Genomic DNA, 8,988 nt, shown 5'->3' on the forward strand with positions numbered 1-8,988 from the left:
ATCTAAACTGGAGATCAGCCCTAGTGATCAGCACTGGAGATCAGCACTGGAGATCAGCACTGGAGATCAGCACTGGTGATCAGCACTGGAAACCAAATCTCAGTCAGAAGCATGTATGGTGATTGTGATGATGGGCGTGGATGAAATCACCTAATACATAGGGAAATGGAGACCATCATACAGATTCTCAGGAAACTGGATGTTTTATGTATCTCATCAGATAGAATGTGTTGTCAGTAGGGAAGTGTGGCCAGAGAGGAGAAGAACTAGGAAGACATGTCCAACTGGTGGCCCAGTTTTGCCATTCTCAAACCCTTTGGCGATTCTTTCCTGAGCATCAGGGGCCAACTTCATACAGCTAAGGTCCTGATGATCAAATGTGCTTGTGTTGGTTGCTTTTCTGTTGCTGTGATTAAACCGTCATGACCAAGGCAGCTCATAAAAGAAAGTTTATTTGAGCTTATGGTTCCAGGGGAATAAGAGTCCATGATGGCAGAGGTGTCTAGAGCCAGACGCTAAGAGCATCCAACTTGAACTACAAGAAGGAAGCAGAGAGAGCAAACTCAAACTGGCATGGTGCTTACAATGACATCCTGAGCCTCCCCAAACAGTAACACCAGCTAGGGACCAAGCATTCAAATGCCCAAGACTATGGGGGACAGCCCGTTCAAACCATCACAGTGTTCAACCAATGAGATATATTCAGAGATCATTACTCTGTCTCTCCCAGATATTTTCCTGCTGGAGCAAGAACACACAGACTTAAAAGACATTGGCTATTTTCCTGGATATCAAGAGGCAGTTAACTGTCACAAGGTCAGCAAGAGCCATGACCACAAGAAGTAATGAGTGTTACTTCCTGGTCTCTAGATCAAAGGTGCGTCTTAACACAGATGCCCAATAAGGTTAGCTTAGTCGTGTCCCAGAGAGTCTAGTTCAGATCCTGCTTCTCCAGCTCTCCCCAAAAAGACTTCATGAGCACTCAATTCTCGTCATTACGTTACCTCCTGGTTACAATACTTGAATGATGCAGAGAATAAGTCATGATGGACAGGACTGGGAAACATTCGTTTGCAGAGTGTCCATAGTGTGAGGGTAAATATGAGAAGGCACATTTGTTAAATAGATGGATATGGGAATGATAACTGCCCGAGACAAGGTCAGAAAGATCACAGGAACACACAACTGTGTGATGGTAGATTTCCATGTAGGTACTTACTATAGTCTGTTTGTAAGACTTGTGTGAGAAACACAGATTCCCAGAAAAGGAAACTGAAGCATCACCATGAAATAGTCAGGGCTGGATAAGTCAAGCCAGGAAAAAATACCCTGAAGACTTTTCCTTGTGTGACCAGAAGAAGTAGCTAAAACTAGATTAATAATCTTTATGTGTAAAAAACAAATTTGAAGAGTATGTATTTTATTTATCTCTCCTACTTTAGAAGCAGTGTGTGCCTATGCAATAAATTACATAACTGAATGGCATATAAGTAAGAATTTACCTCACATCTCCCACTATGCCAGGGTAGCCAAGACCACCTCCCAGGTTGTGTGTCCTTCCCCAGTTTCTTACAAATATTTAGCTTGTTGTGATCATTGGTAGCGTTTATAAGAATTCTGGAGCTGGAGAGATGGCTCAGTGGTTAAGAGCACTGACTGCTCTTGTAGACAACCTGGGTTCCCAGCACCCACCTGGCAACTCACAACTATTTTTAATCCCAGTTCCCAGGATATCCAGCATAGTCTTCTGGCCTCAGCAGGCACCAGGTACCGGGCACAGACATACTTGAAGACAAAATACACATTCACATAAAATAATTTTTAAAAAAGAAGTCTAACACATTGCTACATAATTGTTTACTGAGCTAGCAGTAGCTTAGCATTAGCCTCATGGTCCATTGGCGTGAATCCTTATCGTTTACCAGCTGAATGCATAGAGTAGATTGCTGTGCCTGATTGATGGGTATGTAAATTAACATGGCTCTTTCTCTGAAACCGAAAATAGCATTTCAGGGAAGAACCTTAAGCACACATCTGTAGCACAGGCTACTTTAATTTCCACAGGAAGGCATACAGTGGTAGGAGAACCACTCGATCAAGGAATCCATCAATATAGAAGACACTCTGGTTATCCAAAAGGTCACACAATGCATGCATCTGGCAAGAATAGACACGGGACTGTCTCTTCTTTCCTTACAAAGTCCAGTGACCTACACAAGCCACCTTGAATAGTTTGTCTGCTCCCTAAAAACTTAGGGTTTGCTAAATTTCTGCCGAATCTATCTTTAGTCCTTGCTGCCTCTTTGTCCTTTTGCTTATCCCATCGCTCTCCAAAAGGCTGAAAAGGCAGCAACCCCTGTCCTTCTCTGGGCTGGTGATATTCCCACCACAACCGTAGCTGCTCTTGAAGGAAATTCAACAAGAAAAGACAAAGTGTCAACGAACACTGAAGCCTTTCTTGACACCCTGCCTGGCTCCTCACAGCCTTCTCGTGCAGGAAGTATCTCGCTAGGCTCCCATTACTTTCTGCGGCCCTGTGATTATACAATTAAACGCCATGGCTTCATTTATAAAGTAGCAACAATCCAACTCCTATTTATTATCTATGAGAACTAAGTGAGATAATTTGTTAGACACTTAATTCTATTTAAATGAATTAATGCCAAAATGAGTTGGCATTACATATGTCCTTTGAGACGTAGTTTTTATATCTACAACCAAATGCCATCTCTTAGCTCAACTGCCTGTTAAACAGAAGTTCTAGATTTTTCTGAAAATTGAAGACTTTTTTTTTTTTTTTACTACTTAGTCAAAATGAGGCTGATGATATATTTAGGGCCGAGGTTTCAGTCTGGAAGATGTAAAAAGTCTAAATGAACTTACATAAGGATTACCTAATGTGTGAGCCACTGGAAGAGAAGGACATGAAAAGCAGTACCAAGGAAAGGAAACTGAAATTCAGGATATTTGAGAAAGCCTTTGAAAGTGTCTGACCATTTTGAGACCATGACATTTTTTTTTAATGTCAGAGTATATAATGAAACACACACAGTAGCATACTTTTTAAAGTTTTTTTTTCTACTAGAGCAAGTAAGTTCTTTTTCCAAGGTAGGGGGTTGTTAATAAGATCATTTCTGTTCATAACAGGATTGTTCATAATATCCAAAGTATGGAAACAAGCCAAGTGCTCACCTTCAAATGAATAAGTAACAAAACTAGGTATATGGCACCGTGATGGCTAATCTTTATTATGAACTTGATTGATTTTAGAATCACCTAGGAGACACATTGCTGGGTATTCCCAGAAAAGTTTAACTGAGGAAAAAAGACCCATACCAAATGTGGGCAGCACCATCCCTTAGACTAGGGACAAGGGCAGGCTGAAGTTCTTAAAGGGAAAAAGGAGAAAGCAAGCTGTGAACCCACAACCATCTCTGTTGCTAGAGTTTTCCTGCCTTGCCCACAGTCAGGACAAATCTTTGTCACCCGCCAGTCCCACAGCCGCTCAGACCCAACCAAGTAAACACAGAGACTTATATTGCTTACAAACTGTGTGGCTGTGGCAGGCTTCTTGCTAACTGTTCTTATATCTTAAGTTAATCCATTTCCATAAATCTATACCTTGCCACGTGGCTGGTGGCTTACCGGCGTCTTCACATGCTGCTGGCCATGGCGGCAGCTGGCAGTGTCTCTCTGCCTCAGCCTTCCACTTCCCAGAATTCTCCTCTCTCCTTGTCCCACCTACTTCCTGCCTGGCCACTGGCCAATCAGTGTTTTATTTATTGACCAATCAGAGCAATTTGACATATAGACCATCCCACAGCACATCTCTCCCTACGTGACTGCAGACACGGTGTGCCCAGCTTCCTCAGCTCCCCCTGCAAAGCCTTCCCCGGCCATGATGGACCGAATCACCTCAAACATAAGCCTGAACAAACCCTTCCGTCCTCAAGCTGAGTTTGTCAGCTGTTTGGTCATGGTGACAGGAAAAGTAACCAATATTTGCCTGCAGTCAAATATGATTAAGCCTGAAAAAGAAAGGGGGCTGGCCCTGGAGAGGAGGCTCAGAGTTCCTAGCACCAGGGGGCTCACAACTGCCTGCAGTTCTATCTCCAGGGAAATCTGATGGCCCTAACCACCTGAGCACCTGCACACCAAAGCACAGAGACAAACAAGGGCACACACATACACAACTACACATAATTACAAATATTAAAAAAAGGGGGGGGGGAACTAGAGAGATGGCTCCACGGTTAAGAGAGCTTGCTGCTCTTTCAGAGGAATGGAGTTCACTTCCCAATCCCCATGTCAGTAGGCTCACAAATATGTGACTCCAGCTCCAGAGGGTCTGAGTTACGCAGTAAGTTCCAGATCAGCCTGCATACACAGTGTGACCTTGTCTGAAAAAAAGCAATGGGTGGAGCATGGTAGTGCACACCTTTAATACCAGCACTCAGTCAGAGACAGGTGGGTCCCTGCAAATTCAAGGCCAGCCTGGGCTACACAGAGCATTATGGGCTAGCCAGAGCTACACATAGTGAGACCTTGTCTTAAAAATAAAAAGGAAATTCTAACGCATGTTACAACAGAAATGAACCTTGTGGACACTGTGGGAAACAAAATAAGACTAAAAGACAAATGTGATTCCACCCACATGAGGGACCGAAAGTGGCTATGATCAGGGTGTGCTTCCCAGGGGCCGTGGGAAAGGAGGAATGTAAAGTGTAGGTCTGACAGAATGTCAAGAGTTCTAGAGATTGATTGTACAATGGTGTGAATATTCTTATTGTGACTGGACTGTGCTAATAGTGGTTAAGACATATGTCACCACAAAGAATAAAAATGTTTGCTACTGTCATTTAGCACAAATGGTTAATCATTTAGTACGGTAGTGGTGTCTTTGATATCTCCTTCTGTCTTCAGTGGCTCTTCTTACCTTATGTGCAATGGTCTTAAGCAATAGCCTATGGATCAAGAGTCCAGGGCTAAGTTCAACTCTGTCATTAACACAGGGACAATAAGGGACTGGAGATGTGACTCAGCAGCTGCTGGCCTCCTTAGGCACAATGCACAGACATACAGGCAAAACACTTCTACATATAAAATAAGTTTGGTTTTTGAGACAGGGTCTCTCTATTATATACCTCTGCATGTCCTGGAATTCACTCTGTAGACCAGACTGCCCTCAAACTCACAGGGATCCACCTGCCTCTGCCATCCCAGGTGCTAGGATTAAGGTGTGTGTCACCATGACCAGCCAAATAAAAATATTTTAAATGAAGCTAATAAAACCCTTGCCCCCACCAAGTTGTGAATAATCAAACAAGATATTTCTAAATACCTGATCACAATACTTGCCATTTGTAAGTACTCGATAACTGTTAGTTTTATTTATTTTGGAATTGTTAGTTCATATGCATACACGTCATTTTGTTTGTTGTTTTTTAAGTTCCATCTCCTGTTGCTATAGCAGAATATCTGAGACTGGGTAACTTATAAAGAAAAAGAGTTTGCTTTGGAAGAACAAACTTGGCAAGGCTCTGGGGTCCGGGCCAGGTATGTGGAAAGAGGAAGAGGTGGGTGTGCAGAAGACAGTGGGCAGGGCTGACCTTCCACCACAGATGATCTGGTCTCCAGAGCCAGAGATGAATTCATCACTGGTGCTCTGCCCCGACGACTAAACACATCCATTAGGCCCCACCTGCCAATCCTGCCATGTTGAGGAACTACAGTTTGTAGCAGATGACTGGGAGGGAGACACTCTGTCAGGAGGTTTAGACACACTGATAACTCTCTGAGGAAAACTACACACTAAAAAATAGATCATCACCACTGAGGACTCAGTGGCACAGCCTGTCAAGGAGTTACTCTCAAGGGAATTTGCCGCTACAGTGCTATTGTTTAGGTCTAGACTATAATTTCATCCGCATACTAAAAAATTCTTTTTCTTTTTTTTTCTTATCCAAGACAAAGTCTTATTGTGTAGCCCCAGTTGGCCTGGAACTTGCTGTGTAGACAACCCCTCAAATTCACAGAGATCCCTCTGTTTCTGTCTGAGCACTGAGATTAAAGGTATGTGTCACCACGCCTGGATGAGTTCTTAATCTTTACATCAAAAGTAGGAATGTGAGCCCATGTGGGCATTATGTTTATTGTACAGAAAAGTAAACACTCACAACCCTATACCCATCCTTTAAGTCTACAAGCCAAAAAGATGATGTCACTCTATAGTTAAAAAGATACCCTCCATAGATATCCAATGAATTGCAACCATCATCCATTAGGAATTTGGAAGTTCACTTAAGGCATGAAAAAATCTGGAATTCCAGGGAGAGATGGGTTGTGGCATTGTCTTAGTTACTTTTCTTTTCTTTTCTTTTCTTTTTTAAGATTTATTTACTCATGTATTTTATCTATACACCAGAATAAGGAATCTGATCCCATTACAGATGGTTGTGAGCCACCATGTGGTTGCTGGAAATTGATCTCGGGACCTCTGGAAGACCAGTCAATGCTCTTAACCACTAAGCCATCTCTCCAGCCACCTTGGTTACTTTTCAATTGCTATGGCAAAACACCATGACTAAGGCAACTTACAATGAAAGCATTTAATTTGGGGATCACAATTCCAGAGGGTTAGAGTCCGTGATCATCATGGCAGAGAGCATGGCAGCAGGCAGGAAGGCATGATGCTGGAGCAGTAGCTGAGTTCACACCTTGATTCACAGGCACTGGACTGTAAATGGAGGCTTTTCTCTGTCCTGCCCTTCCCGAAGCCTTTTCCAAATAATCACTCAGAGGCTTATATTAATCGTAAATGTTTGGCCGATGGCTCAGGCTTATTACTAGTTAACTTTTGCACTTAAATTAACCCATATTTCTTATCTATGACTGGCCACATGGTTTGCCTCATTTTTTATCTGTCATGTTTCACTCAGCAGCTGGCTGGCATCTGCCCCGACTCCGCCCTTCCTCATCTCCAGTTTGATTGTTCTGCCTAACCTTATTCTGCCTGGCTATTGGCCAAAACAGCTTTATCAACCAATGAGAGCAAAGCACATTCACAGCGTACAGAAGGACGTCCCACAGCACTAGACAGAGAGAGTTCACTGGGAAATCAGCAGGTTTTTGAAACCTCAAAGCTGCTCCCAGGAACCCACCTCTTCCTTCAAGGCCATGCCTCCTAATCCGTCTCAAGCAGTTCCACCAAGCTAAGCATGTTATATGCCTATATATATCCTTAGGAGATTGAGTCGGGAGGATCCTGAATTTAGGCCAGCCTGGGCTGTATAGCAAGACCTAGAGAGAGAGGGAAAGGGGAACAGGAGGAGAAAAGAAGAGACAAGAACAAAGAGAAAAGGAGGGGAGGGAGCGGGGAGGAAGAAGGATCTTTCTTACACAGTGATTTCAGCCGGAAGACCCAGGGCATTAAGGAGAGGAACACAGGGAGCAGCCCTCACACCCGCTGGAGTTGAATTTCTACCCAAAGAGACTATATGAATTCCTGTTTTTCAGCTCTCCTAACGGCAAGGCCACACCGCACAGTCCGACCACTGTTACCTGGCATGACTTAAGAGAAGTAAAAAGACACCATCCTACGGGAAAGATCCCAGCTCCATCTGCACCTTCTAAACCAAGAACCATTAGCTGGCCAGTGGCTTCCTCCTCTGTCTGAGGTCAGTGGGAGGTATCGATCGAGGAGTCATTAGCCTCACATTTAGCTTGGCTTTTCAGACACCACAGTGCTGTGGGCTTCCAGAGGCAAGGGCGGTGAGGGGTGTGTGTGTGTGTGTGTGTGTGTGTGTGTGTGTGTGTGTAGCACATTTTCCACTTTTTCTTGAGACATGAAGTTGTGAGAAAGGAGGCTGGGCAGAGGCAGACACAGGAGAGTGGCCCTGCTCTTCCTGTGTTCTCAATGCCACAGGTCACTTTGACTTACAATTACTTTTAACTTAAAGGACACCCTCAGTGTGTGTGTTAAAAACAATATGCATGTCTAGCCAATGAGTAACAGAAGAAGTATATTGCTTTCTGTTAGCTTTTATAATTAAGTTTCTCTTTTTCTGTCCCTGACTGCCATGACCAAATATTATGTCTTTGTGTTTACCATTTTCTAGGATCAGAGTTTGGATTTTTGAGTAAGTCATCTTTTTCTCCATTCTGGAAATTTGGAAATCCCAATTTTATTGCATTTTTAAGTACAGTTTCATTACTGACTCCATGCTACCTGGACCCAACATTTATCATTGTTTCTCTCTCTCTCTCTCTCTCTCTCTCTCTCTCTCTCTCTCTCTCTCCTCCCTCCCTCCCTCCCTCCCTCCCTCCCTCCCTCCCTCCCTCCCTCCTCTCTCTCTCTCTCTCTCTCTCTCTCTCTCTCTCTCTCTCTCTCGTGTGTGTGTGTGTGTGTGTGTGTGTGTGTGTGTGTGTGTGTGTGTGTGTGTGTGTGTCTCCTTTCCATGTTAACGTGCCCATTTCAACGCAGACTTCCTGGTATTCTGGCTCATACAGTCTTTTTTGCCGCTCTTCCAAAATGTCCCTGAGCAGTGTACATAGGAGTATTCACTGGGACTGGACTTCCCATGGTCTGATCTTTGCACTGTATCCAGTTGAGGCTTTCTGCACTGGTCTCCATTTGCTGTAGAGAGGCTTCTTTGATGAGGGGGTGGTAGCTACACTTATTCCCGGGAAGGTGGTTTGTGTCCCTGTATGACTGTTTTGCCTTCTTCTCTATATGTCCCATCTTTGAATCCCTTTAGCTGCTTTTCAAAGGAAGGTTTTGTGTGTGTGTGTGTGTGTGTGTGTGTGAGGGTGTCTGCGGGGAGGGGTATACTCGTATATGTATGCATGTGGGGGTCAAAGGAAAACTTGCAGGAATAGGTTCCTTCCATCTGCCAGGTGGGACCTGGAGACCAAATGAAGGTTGTCAGTCTTGGCAGCAAGAACCTTTACCCACGGGGCCATCTTGCCACCTCTTAGTTACTGTATATT

This window comes from Peromyscus leucopus, chromosome 13 (genome assembly GCF_004664715.2).
Source record: "Peromyscus leucopus breed LL Stock chromosome 13, UCI_PerLeu_2.1, whole genome shotgun sequence".
Classification (NCBI taxonomy): domain Eukaryota; kingdom Metazoa; phylum Chordata; class Mammalia; order Rodentia; family Cricetidae; genus Peromyscus; species Peromyscus leucopus.